Consider the following 16123-nt stretch of genomic DNA (forward strand, 5'->3'; position numbering starts at 1 on the left):
GCGTGGGCACCCTGTTCCGGCAGGAACCCTGAGTACCCCCAGGCCCTCCTGGGTCTGCTAAGCAACATCCGGGCCCGTAGCCCTTTAGAGCCCTTCTGTGTATGCCGAGCGTAGGAAAACGCACTGCACTCTCTTTGGGAGCAGCTTAATTTCCTCAGCACTCGCACACGTTCACGAACACCGTTGTGGCACCTCCCTCATGGCGTCGAAGTCTTACGCATTGCCCTGGTCTGAGCTGAACTCCGAGTAACCCTCGGCTTCGCATTCCATCTAGGAGCTCCTGCCTGAATTCACCGTGCCCCCCAGAGATAGTCGGCGTGCGTTCTTACTGCCATTTAACTAAGTCCTGCTCTTCCTGTGACACTGCAGGCTTTGGAATAGCCAAAGACCCAGAGGAGCAGCTGCGGCGTTCCTTGGTTGAGGCAGTTCGCTTGATGCAGAACACCCTACTTCGAGAAGTTGATTCAGGGGTGGAAACACAGGGGAACCAGTGTGCCTTTAGATTTGTTAGAAACCACAGGGGTGTATGCTGAGTGTGCCCATGGAAACGGGGGCCTGCGGGAACTACCCTTGATTTCCCATTTTGAAGGCTGCATTCATGCTGCCTTGAAGCTACCTGACATTCCCTGCTCTTGACAGGCCTGTCAACCCTGTAAGAATGCTTCGCGGAAAAGTATGAGTCTGTTCTGTCTGAACCAGGTGCTTCCGTGGCCGCGGTTGGGGTCCGCCTGACAAGCTCTAGAGCTAAAGGGAATCTCAACGTGAAAACTTGCCTCCAGGTTAGGACCCTAGTAGCCGTGCAGAAAGGGAGGCAGGCAGCTGTTTCCATCAGTTCTTAGTCGCTTATATGCTTTATGTGAAAGGAAGTACACTTTTGAGGACTCGTAGGCCTCTCGGGTATGCATCACTTTCCCTCCAAGGTCACTGACTACCTCCAGACCCCCGTGGGCCTGCTGAGCCACTTCGAGACCCGTTGGTTGATCCCTCGGAGGCCCTCTGTGCCTGCCGAGGGATGGGCAGCACCCTGTACGTTCCTTGAGGAGAGCTACATTTCCAGAGTCCTCGAACAGCCTCAGGACAACATTTCTGGTGAGTCTGACTGTGTCATGGCTCTTGTGTGAGCTTCCGTGAGAAAACAGTGTGCTTTGAGTACTTGGAGGACCTCGTACCCGAAGTCACTCTGCCTGAGGAGAAAGTCAGCATCTCACCACGCGGTGTCGCTAACGGCACACCCAGCGTGAACAGATGCCTGGAAGTAAGGCCCAGACCTGCCGTGCAGAAGCGGAGGCGTGCAGCAGTTTCCATGAGGCGGTGGCCTCTGCTCTGGGTAACTTCCACGGCAGCACAGTTTTCTGGACACCTAGGAGGCTAGCGTGGGCACCCTGTTCCGGCAGGAACCCTGAGTACCCCCAGGCCCTCCTGGGTCTGCTAAGCAACATCCGGGCCCGTAGCCCTTTAGAGCCCCTCTGTGTATGCCGAGCGTAGGGAAACGCACTGCACTCTCTTTGGGAGCAGCTTAATTTCCTCAGCACTCGCACACGATCACGAACACCGTTGTGGCACCTCCCTCATGGCGTCGAAGTCTTACGCATTGCCCTGGTCTGAGCTGAACTCCGAGTAACCCTCGGCTTCGCATTCCATCTAGGAGCTCCTGCCTGAAGTCACCGTGCCTCCCAGAGATAGTCGGCGTGCGTTCTTACTGCCATTTAACTAAGTCCTGCTCTTCCTGTGACACTGCAGGCTTTGGAATAGCCACAGGCCCAGAGGAGCAGCTGCGGCGTTCCTTGGTTGAGGCAGTTCGCTTGATGCAGAACACCCTACTTCGAGAAGTTGATTCAGGGGAAGAAACACAGGGGAACCAGTGTGTCTTTAGATTTGTTAGAAACCACAGGGGTGTATGCTGAGTGTGCCCATGGAAACGGGGGCCTGCGGGAACTACCCTTGCTTTCCCATTTTGAAGGCTGCATTCATGCTGCCTTGAAGCTACCTGACATTCCCTGCTCTTGACAGGCCTGTCAACCCTGTAAGAATGCTTCGCGGAAAATTATGAGTCTGTTCTGTCTGAACCAGGTGCTTCCGTGGCCGCGGTTGGGGTCCGCCTGACAAGCTCTAGAGCTAAAGGGAATCTCAACGTGAAAACTTGCCTCCAGGTTAGGCCCCTAGTAGCCGTGCAGAAAGGGAGGCAGGCAGCTATTTCCATCAGTTCTTAGTCGCTTATATGCTTTATGTGAAAGGAAGTACACTTTTGAGGACTCGTAGACCTCTCGGGTATGCATCACTTTCCCTCCAAGGTCACTGACTACCTCCAGACCCCCGTGGGCCTGCTGAGCCACTTCGAGACCCGTTGGTTGATCCCTCGGAGGCCCTCTGTGCCTGCCGAGTGATGGGCAACACCCTGTACGTTCCTTGAGGAGAGCTACATTTCCAGAGTCCTCGAACAGCCTCAGGACAACATTTCTGGTGAGTCCGACTTTGTCATGGCCCTTGTGTGAGCTTCCGTGAGAAAACAGTGTGCTTTGAATACTTCGAGGACCTCGTTCCCGAAGTCACTCTGCCTGAGGAGAAAGTCAGCATCTCACCATGCAGTGTCGCTAACGGCACACCCAGCCTGAACAGATGCCTGGAAGTAAGGCCCTGACCTGCCGTGCAGAAGCGGAGGCGTGCAGCAGTTTCCATGAGGCGGTGGCCTCTGCTCTGGGTAACTTCCACGGCAGCACAGTTTTCTGGACACCTAGGAGGCTAGCGTGGGCACCCTGTTCCGGCAGGAACCCTGAGTACCCCCAGGCCCTCCTGGGTCTGCTAAGCAACATCCGGGCCCGTAGCACTTTAGAGCCCTTCTGTGTATGCCGAGCGTAGGAAAACGCACTGCACTCTCTTTGGGAGCAGCTTAATTTCCTCAGCACTCGCACACGTTCACGAACACCGTTGTGGCACCTCCCTCACGGCGTCGAAGTCTTACGCATTGCCCTGGTCTGAGCTGAACTCCGAGTAACCCTCGGCTTCGCATTCCATCTAGGAGCTCCTGCCTGAATTCACCGTGCCCCCCAGAGATAGTCGGCGTGCGTTCTTACTGCCATTTAAGTAAGTCCTGCTCTTCCTGTGACACTGCAGGCTTTGGAATAGCCAAAGGCCCAGAGGAGCAGCTGCGGCGTTCCTTGGTTGAGGCAGTTCGCTTGATGCAGAACACCCTACTTCGAGAAGTTGATTCAGGGGTGGAAACACAGGGTAACCAGTGTGCCTTTAGATTTGTTAGAAACCACAGGGGTGTATGCTGAGTGTGCCCATGGAAACGGGGGCCTGCGGGAACTACCCTTGATTTCCCATTTTGAAGGCTGCATTCATGCTGCCTTGACGCTACCTGACATTCCCTGCTCTTGACAGGCCTGTCAACCCTGTAAGAATGCTTCGCGGAAAAGTATGAGTCTGTTCTGTCTGAACCAGGTGCTTCCGTGGCCGCGGTTGGGGTCCGCCTGACAAGCTCTAGAGCTAAAGGGAATCTCAACGTGAAAACTTGCCTCCAGGTTAGGCCCCTAGTAGCCGTGCAGAAAGGGAGGCAGGCAGCTGTTTCCATGAATTCTTAGTCGATTAAATGCTTGATGTGAAAGCAAGTACACTTTTGAGGACTCCTAGGCCTCTCGGGTATACATCACTTTCCCTCGAGGTTCACTGAGTACCTCCAGACCCCCGTGGGCCGGCTGAGCCACTTCGGGACCCATTGGTTGATCCCTCGGAGGCCCTCTGTGCCTGCCGAGGGATGGGCAGCACCCTGTACGTTCCTTGAGGAGAGCTACATTACCAGAGTCCTCGAACAGCCTCAGGACAACATTTCTGGTGAGTCCGACTGTGTCATGGCCCTTGTGTGAGCTTCCGTGAGAAAACAGTGTGCTTTGAGTACTTGGAGGACCTCGTACCCGAAGTCACTCTGCCTGAGGAGAAAGTCAGCATCTCACCACGCGGTGTCGCTAACGGCACACCCAGCGTGAACAGATGCCTGGAAGTAAGGCCCAGACCTGCCGTGCAGAAGCGGAGGCGTGCAGCAGTTTCCATGAGGCGGTGGCCTCTGCTCTGGGTAACTTCCACGGCAGCACAGTTTTCTGGACACCTAGGAGGCTAGCGTGGGCACCCTGTTCCGGCAGGAACCCTGAGTACCCCCAGGCCCTCCTGGGTCTGCTAAGCAACATCCGGGCCCGTAGCCCTTTAGAGCCCCTCTGTGTATGCCGAGCGTAGGGAAACGCACTGCACTCTCTTTGGGAGCAGCTTAATTTCCTCAGCACTCGCACACGTTCACGAACACCGTTGTGGCACCTCCCTCATGGCGTCGAAGTCTTACGCATTGCCCTGGTCTGAGCTGAACTCCGAGTAACCCTCGGCTTCGCATTCCATCTAGGAGCTCCTGCCTGAAGTCACCGTGCCTCCCAGAGATAGTCGTCGTGCGTTCTTACTGCCATTTAAGTAAGTCCTGCTCTTCCTGTGACACTGCAGGCTTTTGGATAGCCACAGGCCCAGAGGAGCAGCTGCGGCGTTCCTTGGTTGAGGCAGTTCGCTTGATGCAGAACACCCTACTTCGAGAAGTTGATTCAGGGGTGGAAACACAGGGTCACCAGTGTGGCTTTAGACTTGTTAGAAACCACAGGGGTGTATGCTGAGTGTGCCCATGGAAACGGGGGCCTGCGGGAACTACCCTTGCTTTCCCATTTTGAAGGCTACATTCATGCTGCCTTGAAGCTACCTGACATTCCCTGCTCTTGACAGGCCTGTCAACCCTGTAAGAATGCTTCGCGGAAAAGTATGAGTCTGTTCTGTCTGAACCAGGTGCTTCCGTGGCCGCGGTTGGGGTCCGCCTGACAAGCTCTAGAGCTAAAGGGAATCTCAACGTGAAAACTTGCCTCCAGGTTAGGCCCCTAGTAGCCGTGCAGAAAGGGAGGCAGGCAGCTGTTTCCATGAATTCTTAGTCGATTAAATGCTTGATGTGAAAGCAAGTACACTTTTGAGGACTCCTAGGCCTCTCGGGTATACATCACTTTCCCTCGAGGTTCACTGAGTACCTCCAGACCCCCGTGGGCCGGCTGAGCCACTTCGGGACCCATTGGTTGATCCCTCGGAGGCCCTCTGTGCCTGCCGAGGGATGGGCAGCACCCTGTACGTTCCTTGAGGAGAGCTACATTACCAGAGTCCTCGAACAGCCTCAGGACAACATTTCTGGTGAGTCCGACTGTGTCATGGCCCTTGTGTGAGCTTCCGTGAGAAAACAGTGTGCTTTGAGTACTTGGAGGACCTCGTACCCGAAGTCACTCTGCCTGAGGAGAAAGTCAGCATCTCACCACGCGGTGTCGCTAACGGCACACCCAGCGTGAACAGATGCCTGGAAGTAAGGCCCAGACCTGCCGTGCAGAAGCGGAGGCGTGCAGCAGTTTCCATGAGGCGGTGGCCTCTGCTCTGGGTAACTTCCACGGCAGCACAGTTTTCTGGACACCTAGGAGGCTAGCGTGGGCACCCTGTTCCGGCAGGAACCCTGAGTACCCCCAGGCCCTCCTGGGTCTGCTAAGCAACATCCGGGCCCGTAGCCCTTTAGAGCCCCTCTGTGTATGCCGAGCGTAGGGAAACGCACTGCACTCTCTTTGGGAGCAGCTTAATTTCCTCAGCACTCGCACACGTTCACGAACACCGTTGTGGCACCTCCCTCATGGCGTCGAAGTCTTACGCATTGCCCTGGTCTGAGCTGAACTCCGAGTAACCCTCGGCTTCGCATTCCATCTAGGAGCTCCTGCCTGAAGTCACCGTGCCTCCCAGAGATAGTCGGCGTGCGTTCTTACTGCCATTTAACTAAGTCCTGCTCTTCCTGTGACACTGCAGGCTTTTGGATAGCCACAGGCCCAGAGGAGCAGCTGCGGCGTTCCTTGGTTGAGGCAGTTCGCTTGATGCAGAACACCCTACTTCGAGAAGTTGATTCAGGGGTGGAAACACAGGGTCACCAGTGTGGCTTTAGACTTGTTAGAAACCACAGGGGTGTATGCTGAGTGTGCCCATGGAAACGGGGGCCTGCGGGAACTACCCTTGCTTTCCCATTTTGAAGGCTGCATTCATGCTGCCTTGAAGCTATCTGACATTCCCTGCTCTTGACAGGCCTGTCAACCCTGTAAGAATGCTTCGCGGAAAAGTATGAGTCTGTTCTGTCTGAACCAGGTGCTTCCGTGGCCGCGGTTGGGGTCCGCCTGACAAACTCTAGCGCTATAGGGAATCTCAACGTGAAAACTTGCCTCCAGGTTAGGCCCCTAGTAGCCGTGCAGAAAGGGAGGCAGGCAGCTGTTTCCATGAATTCTTAGTCGATTAAATGCTTGATGTGAAAGCAAGTACACTTTTGAGGACTCCTAGGCCTCTCGGGTATACATCACTTTCCCTCGAGGTTCACTGAGTACCTCCAGACCCCCGTGGGCCGGCTGAGCCACTTCGGGACCCATTGGTTGATCCCTCGGAGGCCCTCTGTGCCTGCCGAGGGATGGGCAGCACCCTGTACGTTCCTTGAGGAGAGCTACATTACCAGAGTCCTCGAACAGCCTCAGGACAACATTTCTGGTGAGTCCGACTGTGTCATGGCCCTTGTGTGAGCTTCCGGGAGAAAACAGTGTGCTTTGAGTACTTGGAGGACCTCGTACCCGAAGTCACTCTGCCTGAGGAGAAAGTCAGCATCTCACCACGCGGTGTCGCTAACGGCACACCCAGCGTGAACAGATGCCTGGAAGTAAGGCCCAGACCTGCCGTGCAGAAGCGGAGGCGTGCAGCAGTTTCCATGAGGCGGTGGCCTCTGCTCTGGGTAACTTCCACGGCAGCACAGTTTTCTGGACACCTAGGAGGCTAGCGTGGGCACCCTGTTCCGGCAGGAACCCTGAGTACCCCCAGGCCCTCCTGGGTCTGCTAAGCAACATCCGGGCCCGTAGCCCTTTAGAGCCCCTCTGTGTATGCCGAGCGTAGGGAAACGCACTGCACTCTCTTTGGGAGCAGCTTAATTTCCTCAGCACTCGCACACGTTCACGAACACCGTTGTGGCACCTCCCTCATGGCGTCGAAGTCTTACGCATTGCCCTGGTCTGAGCTGAACTCCGAGTAACCCTCGGCTTCGCATTCCATCTAGGAGCTCCTGCCTGAAGTCACCGTGCCTCCCAGAGATAGTCGGCGTGCGTTCTTACTGCCATTTAAGTAAGTCCTGCTCTTCCTGTGACACTGCAGGCTTTTGGATAGCCACAGGCCCAGAGGAGCAGCTGCGGCGTTCCTTGGTTGAGGCAGTTCGCTTGATGCAGAACACCCTACTTCGAGAAGTTGATTCAGGGGTGGAAACACAGGGTCACCAGTGTGGCTTTAGACTTGTTAGAAACCACAGGGGTGTATGCTGAGTGTGCCCATGGAAACGGGGGCCTGCGGGAACTACCCTTGCTTTCCCATTTTGAAGGCTGCATTCATGCTGCCTTGAAGCTATCTGACATTCCCTGCTCTTGACAGGCCTGTCAACCCTGTAAGAATGCTTCGGGGAAAATTATGAGTCTTTTCTGTCTAAACCAGGTGCTTCCGTGGCCGCGGTTGGGGTCCGCCTGACAAACTCTAGCGCTATAGGGAATCTCAACGTGAAAACTTGCCTCCAGGTTAGGCCCCTAGTAGCCGTGCAGAAAGGGAGGCAGGCAGCTGTTTCCATGAATTCTTAGTCGATTAAATGCTTGATGTGAAAGCAAGTACACTTTTGAGGACTCCTAGGCCTCTCGGGTATACATCACTTTCCCTCGAGGTTCACTGAGTACCTCCAGACCCCCGTGGGCCGGCTGAGCCACTTCGGGACCCATTGGTTGATCCCTCGGAGGCCCTCTGTGCCTGCCGAGGGATGGGCAGCACCCTGTACGTTCCTTGAGGAGAGCTACATTACCAGAGTCCTCGAACAGCCTCAGGACAACATTTCTGGTGAGTCCGACTGTGTCATGGCCCTTGTGTGAGCTTCCGTGAGAAAACAGTGTGCTTTGAGTACTTGGAGGACCTCGTACCCGAAGTCACTCTGCCTGAGGAGAAAGTCAGCATCTCACCACGCGGTGTCGCTAACGGCACACCCAGCGTGAACAGATGCCTGGAAGTAAGGCCCAGACCTGCCGTGCAGAAGCGGAGGCGTGCAGCAGTTTCCATGAGGCGGTGGCCTCTGCTCTGGGTAACTTCCACGGCAGCACAGTTTTCTGGACACCTAGGAGGCTAGCGTGGGCACCCTGTTCCGGCAGGAACCCTGAGTACCCCCAGGCCCTCCTGGGTCTGCTAAGCAACATCCGGGCCCGTAGCCCTTTAGAGCCCCTCTGTGTATGCCGAGCGTAGGGAAACGCACTGCACTCTCTTTGGGAGCAGCTTAATTTCCTCAGCACTCGCACACGTTCACGAACACCGTTGTGGCACCTCCCTCATGGCGTCGAAGTCTTACGCATTGCCCTGGTCTGAGCTGAACTCCGAGTAACCCTCGGCTTCGCATTCCATCTAGGAGCTCCTGCCTGAAGTCACCGTGCCTCCCAGAGATAGTCGGCGTGCGTTCTTACTGCCATTTAACTAAGTCCTGCTCTTCCTGTGACACTGCAGGCTTTTGGATAGCCACAGGCCCAGAGGAGCAGCTGCGGCGTTCCTTGGTTGAGGCAGTTCGCTTGATGCAGAACACCCTACTTCGAGAAGTTGATTCAGGGGTGGAAACACAGGGTCACCTGTGTGGCTTTAGACTTGTCAGAAACCACAGGGGTGTATGCTGAGTGTGCCCATGGAAACGGGGGCCTGCGGGAACTACCCTTGCTTTCCCATTTTGAAGGCTGCATTCATGCTGCCTTGAAGCTATCTGACATTCCCTGCTCTTGACAGGCCTGTCAACCCTGTAAGAATGCTTCGCGGAAAAGTATGAGTCTGTTCTGTCTGAACCAGGTGCTTCCGTGGCCGCGGTTGGGGTCCGCCTGACAAGCTCTAGAGCTAAAGGGAATCTCAACGTGAAAACTTGCCTCCAGGTTAGGCCCCTAGTAGCCGTGCAGAAAGGGAGGCAGGCAGCTATTTCCATCAGTTCTTAGTCGCTTATATGCTTTATGTGAAAGGAAGTACACTTTTGAGGACTCGTAGACCTCTCGGGTATGCATCACTTTCCCTCCAAGGTCACTGACTACCTCCAGACCCCCGTGGGCCTGCTGAGCCACTTCGAGACCCGTTGGTTGATCCCTCGGAGGCCCTCTGTGCCTGCCGAGTGATGGGCAACACCCTGTACGTTCCTTGAGGAGAGCTACATTTCCAGAGTCCTCGAACAGCCTCAGGACAACATTTCTGGTGAGTCCGACTTTGTCATGGCCCTTGTGTGAGCTTCCGTGAGAAAACAGTGTGCTTTGAATACTTCGAGGACCTCGTTCCCGAAGTCACTCTGCCTGAGGAGAAAGTCAGCATCTCACCATGCAGTGTCGCTAACGGCACACCCAGCCTGAACAGATGCCTGGAAGTAAGGCCCTGACCTGCCGTGCAGAAGCGGAGGCGTGCAGCAGTTTCCATGAGGCGGTGGCCTCTGCTCTGGGTAACTTCCACGGCAGCACAGTTTTCTGGACACCTAGGAGGCTAGCGTGGGCACCCTGTTCCGGCAGGAACCCTGAGTACCCCCAGGCCCTCCTGGGTCTGCTAAGCAACATCCGGGCCCGTAGCCCTTTAGAGCCCTTCTGTGTATGCCGAGCGTAGGAAAACGCACTGCACTCTCTTTGGGAGCAGCTTAATTTCCTCAGCACTCGCACACGTTCACGAACACCGTTGTGGCACCTCCCTCACGGCGTCGAAGTCTTACGCATTGCCCTGGTCTGAGCTGAACTCCGAGTAACCCTCGGCTTCGCATTCCATCTAGGAGCTCCTGCCTGAATTCACCGTGCCCCCCAGAGATAGTCGGCGTGCGTTCTTACTGCCATTTAAGTAAGTCCTGCTCTTCCTGTGACACTGCAGGCTTTGGAATAGCCAAAGGCCCAGAGGAGCAGCTGCGGCGTTCCTTGGTTGAGGCAGTTCGCTTGATGCAGAACACCCTACTTCGAGAAGTTGATTCAGGGGTGGAAACACAGGGTAACCAGTGTGCCTTTAGATTTGTTAGAAACCACAGGGGTGTATGCTGAGTGTGCCCATGGAAACGGGGGCCTGCGGGAACTACCCTTGATTTCCCATTTTGAAGGCTGCATTCATGCTGCCTTGACGCTACCTGACATTCCCTGCTCTTGACAGGCCTGTCAACCCTGTAAGAATGCTTCGCGGAAAAGTATGAGTCTGTTCTGTCTGAACCAGGTGCTTCCGTGGCCGCGGTTGGGGTCCGCCTGACAAGCTCTAGAGCTAAAGGGAATCTCAACGTGAAAACTTGCCTCCAGGTTAGGCCCCTAGTAGCCGTGCAGAAAGGGAGGCAGGCAGCTGTTTCCATGAATTCTTAGTCGATTAAATGCTTGATGTGAAAGCAAGTACACTTTTGAGGACTCCTAGGCCTCTCGGGTATACATCACTTTCCCTCGAGGTTCACTGAGTACCTCCAGACCCCCGTGGGCCGGCTGAGCCACTTCGGGACCCATTGGTTGATCCCTCGGAGGCCCTCTGTGCCTGCCGAGGGATGGGCAGCACCCTGTACGTTCCTTGAGGAGAGCTACATTACCAGAGTCCTCGAACAGCCTCAGGACAACATTTCTGGTGAGTCCGACTGTGTCATGGCCCTTGTGTGAGCTTCCGTGAGAAAACAGTGTGCTTTGAGTACTTGGAGGACCTCGTACCCGAAGTCACTCTGCCTGAGGAGAAAGTCAGCATCTCACCACGCGGTGTCGCTAACGGCACACCCAGCGTGAACAGATGCCTGGAAGTAAGGCCCAGACCTGCCGTGCAGAAGCGGAGGCGTGCAGCAGTTTCCATGAGGCGGTGGCCTCTGCTCTGGGTAACTTCCACGGCAGCACAGTTTTCTGGACACCTAGGAGGCTAGCGTGGGCACCCTGTTCCGGCAGGAACCCTGAGTACCCCCAGGCCCTCCTGGGTCTGCTAAGCAACATCCGGGCCCGTAGCCCTTTAGAGCCCCTCTGTGTATGCCGAGCGTAGGGAAACGCACTGCACTCTCTTTGGGAGCAGCTTAATTTCCTCAGCACTCGCACACGTTCACGAACACCGTTGTGGCACCTCCCTCATGGCGTCGAAGTCTTACGCATTGCCCTGGTCTGAGCTGAACTCCGAGTAACCCTCGGCTTCGCATTCCATCTAGGAGCTCCTGCCTGAAGTCACCGTGCCTCCCAGAGATAGTCGTCGTGCGTTCTTACTGCCATTTAAGTAAGTCCTGCTCTTCCTGTGACACTGCAGGCTTTTGGATAGCCACAGGCCCAGAGGAGCAGCTGCGGCGTTCCTTGGTTGAGGCAGTTCGCTTGATGCAGAACACCCTACTTCGAGAAGTTGATTCAGGGGTGGAAACACAGGGTCACCAGTGTGGCTTTAGACTTGTTAGAAACCACAGGGGTGTATGCTGAGTGTGCCCATGGAAACGGGGGCCTGCGGGAACTACCCTTGCTTTCCCATTTTGAAGGCTGCATTCATGCTGCCTTGAAGCTACCTGACATTCCCTGCTCTTGACAGGCCTGTCAACCCTGTAAGAATGCTTCGCGGAAAAGTATGAGTCTGTTCTGTCTGAACCAGGTGCTTCCGTGGCCGCGGTTGGGGTCCGCCTGACAAGCTCTAGAGCTAAAGGGAATCTCAACGTGAAAACTTGCCTCCAGGTTAGGCCCCTAGTAGCCGTGCAGAAAGGGAGGCAGGCAGCTGTTTCCATGAATTCTTAGTCGATTAAATGCTTGATGTGAAAGCAAGTACACTTTTGAGGACTCCTAGGCCTCTCGGGTATACATCACTTTCCCTCGAGGTTCACTGAGTACCTCCAGACCCCCGTGGGCCGGCTGAGCCACTTCGGGACCCATTGGTTGATCCCTCGGAGGCCCTCTGTGCCTGCCGAGGGATGGGCAGCACCCTGTACGTTCCTTGAGGAGAGCTACATTACCAGAGTCCTCGAACAGCCTCAGGACAACATTTCTGGTGAGTCCGACTGTGTCATGGCCCTTGTGTGAGCTTCCGTGAGAAAACAGTGTGCTTTGAGTACTTGGAGGACCTCGTACCCGAAGTCACTCTGCCTGAGGAGAAAGTCAGCATCTCACCACGCGGTGTCGCTAACGGCACACCCAGCGTGAACAGATGCCTGGAAGTAAGGCCCAGACCTGCCGTGCAGAAGCGGAGGCGTGCAGCAGTTTCCATGAGGCGGTGGCCTCTGCTCTGGGTAACTTCCACGGCAGCACAGTTTTCTGGACACCTAGGAGGCTAGCGTGGGCACCCTGTTCCGGCAGGAACCCTGAGTACCCCCAGGCCCTCCTGGGTCTGCTAAGCAACATCCGGGCCCGTAGCCCTTTAGAGCCCCTCTGTGTATGCCGAGCGTAGGGAAACGCACTGCACTCTCTTTGGGAGCAGCTTAATTTCCTCAGCACTCGCACACGTTCACGAACACCGTTGTGGCACCTCCCTCATGGCGTCGAAGTCTTACGCATTGCCCTGGTCTGAGCTGAACTCCGAGTAACCCTCGGCTTCGCATTCCATCTAGGAGCTCCTGCCTGAAGTCACCGTGCCTCCCAGAGATAGTCGGCGTGCGTTCTTACTGCCATTTAACTAAGTCCTGCTCTTCCTGTGACACTGCAGGCTTTTGGATAGCCACAGGCCCAGAGGAGCAGCTGCGGCGTTCCTTGGTTGAGGCAGTTCGCTTGATGCAGAACACCCTACTTCGAGAAGTTGATTCAGGGGTGGAAACACAGGGTCACCAGTGTGGCTTTAGACTTGTTAGAAACCACAGGGGTGTATGCTGAGTGTGCCCATGGAAACGGGGGCCTGCGGGAACTACCCTTGCTTTCCCATTTTGAAGGCTGCATTCATGCTGCCTTGAAGCTATCTGACATTCCCTGCTCTTGACAGGCCTGTCAACCCTGTAAGAATGCTTCGCGGAAAAGTATGAGTCTGTTCTGTCTGAACCAGGTGCTTCCGTGGCCGCGGTTGGGGTCCGCCTGACAAACTCTAGCGCTATAGGGAATCTCAACGTGAAAACTTGCCTCCAGGTTAGGCCCCTAGTAGCCGTGCAGAAAGGGAGGCAGGCAGCTGTTTCCATGAATTCTTAGTCGATTAAATGCTTGATGTGAAAGCAAGTACACTTTTGAGGACTCCTAGGCCTCTCGGGTATACATCACTTTCCCTCGAGGTTCACTGAGTACCTCCAGACCCCCGTGGGCCGGCTGAGCCACTTCGGGACCCATTGGTTGATCCCTCGGAGGCCCTCTGTGCCTGCCGAGGGATGGGCAGCACCCTGTACGTTCCTTGAGGAGAGCTACATTACCAGAGTCCTCGAACAGCCTCAGGACAACATTTCTGGTGAGTCCGACTGTGTCATGGCCCTTGTGTGAGCTTCCGGGAGAAAACAGTGTGCTTTGAGTACTTGGAGGACCTCGTACCCGAAGTCACTCTGCCTGAGGAGAAAGTCAGCATCTCACCACGCGGTGTCGCTAACGGCACACCCAGCGTGAACAGATGCCTGGAAGTAAGGCCCAGACCTGCCGTGCAGAAGCGGAGGCGTGCAGCAGTTTCCATGAGGCGGTGGCCTCTGCTCTGGGTAACTTCCACGGCAGCACAGTTTTCTGGACACCTAGGAGGCTAGCGTGGGCACCCTGTTCCGGCAGGAACCCTGAGTACCCCCAGGCCCTCCTGGGTCTGCTAAGCAACATCCGGGCCCGTAGCCCTTTAGAGCCCCTCTGTGTATGCCGAGCGTAGGGAAACGCACTGCACTCTCTTTGGGAGCAGCTTAATTTCCTCAGCACTCGCACACGTTCACGAACACCGTTGTGGCACCTCCCTCATGGCGTCGAAGTCTTACGCATTGCCCTGGTCTGAGCTGAACTCCGAGTAACCCTCGGCTTCGCATTCCATCTAGGAGCTCCTGCCTGAAGTCACCGTGCCTCCCAGAGATAGTCGGCGTGCGTTCTTACTGCCATTTAACTAAGTCCTGCTCTTCCTGTGACACTGCAGGCTTTTGGATAGCCACAGGCCCAGAGGAGCAGCTGCGGCGTTCCTTGGTTGAGGCAGTTCGCTTGATGCAGAACACCCTACTTCGAGAAGTTGATTCAGGGGTGGAAACACAGGGTCACCAGTGTGGCTTTAGACTTGTTAGAAACCACAGGGGTGTATGCTGAGTGTGCCCATGGAAACGGGGGCCTGCGGGAACTACCCTTGCTTTCCCATTTTGAAGGCTGCATTCATGCTGCCTTGAAGCTATCTGACATTCCCTGCTCTTGACAGGCCTGTCAACCCTGTAAGAATGCTTCGGGGAAAATTATGAGTCTTTTCTGTCTAAACCAGGTGCTTCCGTGGCCGCGGTTGGGGTCCGCCTGACAAACTCTAGCGCTATAGGGAATCTCAACGTGAAAACTTGCCTCCAGGTTAGGCCCCTAGTAGCCGTGCAGAAAGGGAGGCAGGCAGCTGTTTCCATGAATTCTTAGTCGATTAAATGCTTGATGTGAAAGCAAGTACACTTTTGAGGACTCCTAGGCCTCTCGGGTATACATCACTTTCCCTCGAGGTTCACTGAGTACCTCCAGACCCCCGTGGGCCGGCTGAGCCACTTCGGGACCCATTGGTTGATCCCTCGGAGGCCCTCTGTGCCTGCCGAGGGATGGGCAGCACCCTGTACGTTCCTTGAGGAGAGCTACATTACCAGAGTCCTCGAACAGCCTCAGGACAACATTTCTGGTGAGTCCGACTGTGTCATGGCCCTTGTGTGAGCTTCCGTGAGAAAACAGTGTGCTTTGAGTACTTGGAGGACCTCGTACCCGAAGTCACTCTGCCTGAGGAGAAAGTCAGCATCTCACCACGCGGTGTCGCTAACGGCACACCCAGCGTGAACAGATGCCTGGAAGTAAGGCCCAGACCTGCCGTGCAGAAGCGGAGGCGTGCAGCAGTTTCCATGAGGCGGTGGCCTCTGCTCTGGGTAACTTCCACGGCAGCACAGTTTTCTGGACACCTAGGAGGCTAGCGTGGGCACCCTGTTCCGGCAGGAACCCTGAGTACCCCCAGGCCCTCCTGGGTCTGCTAAGCAACATCCGGGCCCGTAGCCCTTTAGAGCCCCTCTGTGTATGCCGAGCGTAGGGAAACGCACTGCACTCTCTTTGGGAGCAGCTTAATTTCCTCAGCACTCGCACACGTTCACGAACACCGTTGTGGCACCTCCCTCATGGCGTCGAAGTCTTACGCATTGCCCTGGTCTGAGCTGAACTCCGAGTAACCCTCGGCTTCGCATTCCATCTAGGAGCTCCTGCCTGAAGTCACCGTGCCTCCCAGAGATAGTCGTCGTGCGTTCTTACTGCCATTTAACTAAGTCCTGCTCTTCCTGTGACACTGCAGGCTTTTGGATAGCCACAGGCCCAGAGGAGCAGCTGCGGCGTTCCTTGGTTGAGGCAGTTCGCTTGATGCAGAACACCCTACTTCGAGAAGTTGATTCAGGGGTGGAAACACAGGGTCACCTGTGTGGCTTTAGACTTGTCAGAAACCACAGGGGTGTATGCTGAGTGTGCCCATGGAAACGGGGGCCTGCGGGAACTACCCTTGCTTTCCCATTTTGAAGGCTGCATTCATGCTGCCTTGAAGCTATCTGACATTCCCTGCTCTTGACAGGCCTGTCAACCCTGTAAGAATGCTTCGCGGAAAAGTATGAGTCTGTTCTGTCTGAACCAGGTGCTTCCGTGGCCGCGGTTGGGGTCCGCCTGACAAGCTCTAGAGCTAAAGGGAATCTCAACGTGAAAACTTGCCTCCAGGTTAGGCCCCTAGTAGCCGTGCAGAAAGGGAGGCAGGCAGCTGTTTCCATGAATTCTTAGTCGATTAAATGCTTGATGTGAAAGCAAGTACACTTTTGAGGACTCCTAGGCCTCTCGGGTATACATCACTTTCCCTCGAGGTTCACTGAGTACCTCCAGACCCCCGTGGGCCGGCTGAGCCACTTCGGGACCCATTGGTTGATCCCTCGGAGGCCCTCTGTGCCTGCCGAGGGATGGGCAGCACCCTGTACGTTCCTTGAGGA

This window comes from Lagenorhynchus albirostris, chromosome 17, assembly GCF_949774975.1.
Source record: "Lagenorhynchus albirostris chromosome 17, mLagAlb1.1, whole genome shotgun sequence".
NCBI classification, from domain to species: Eukaryota; Metazoa; Chordata; class Mammalia; order Artiodactyla; family Delphinidae; genus Lagenorhynchus; species Lagenorhynchus albirostris.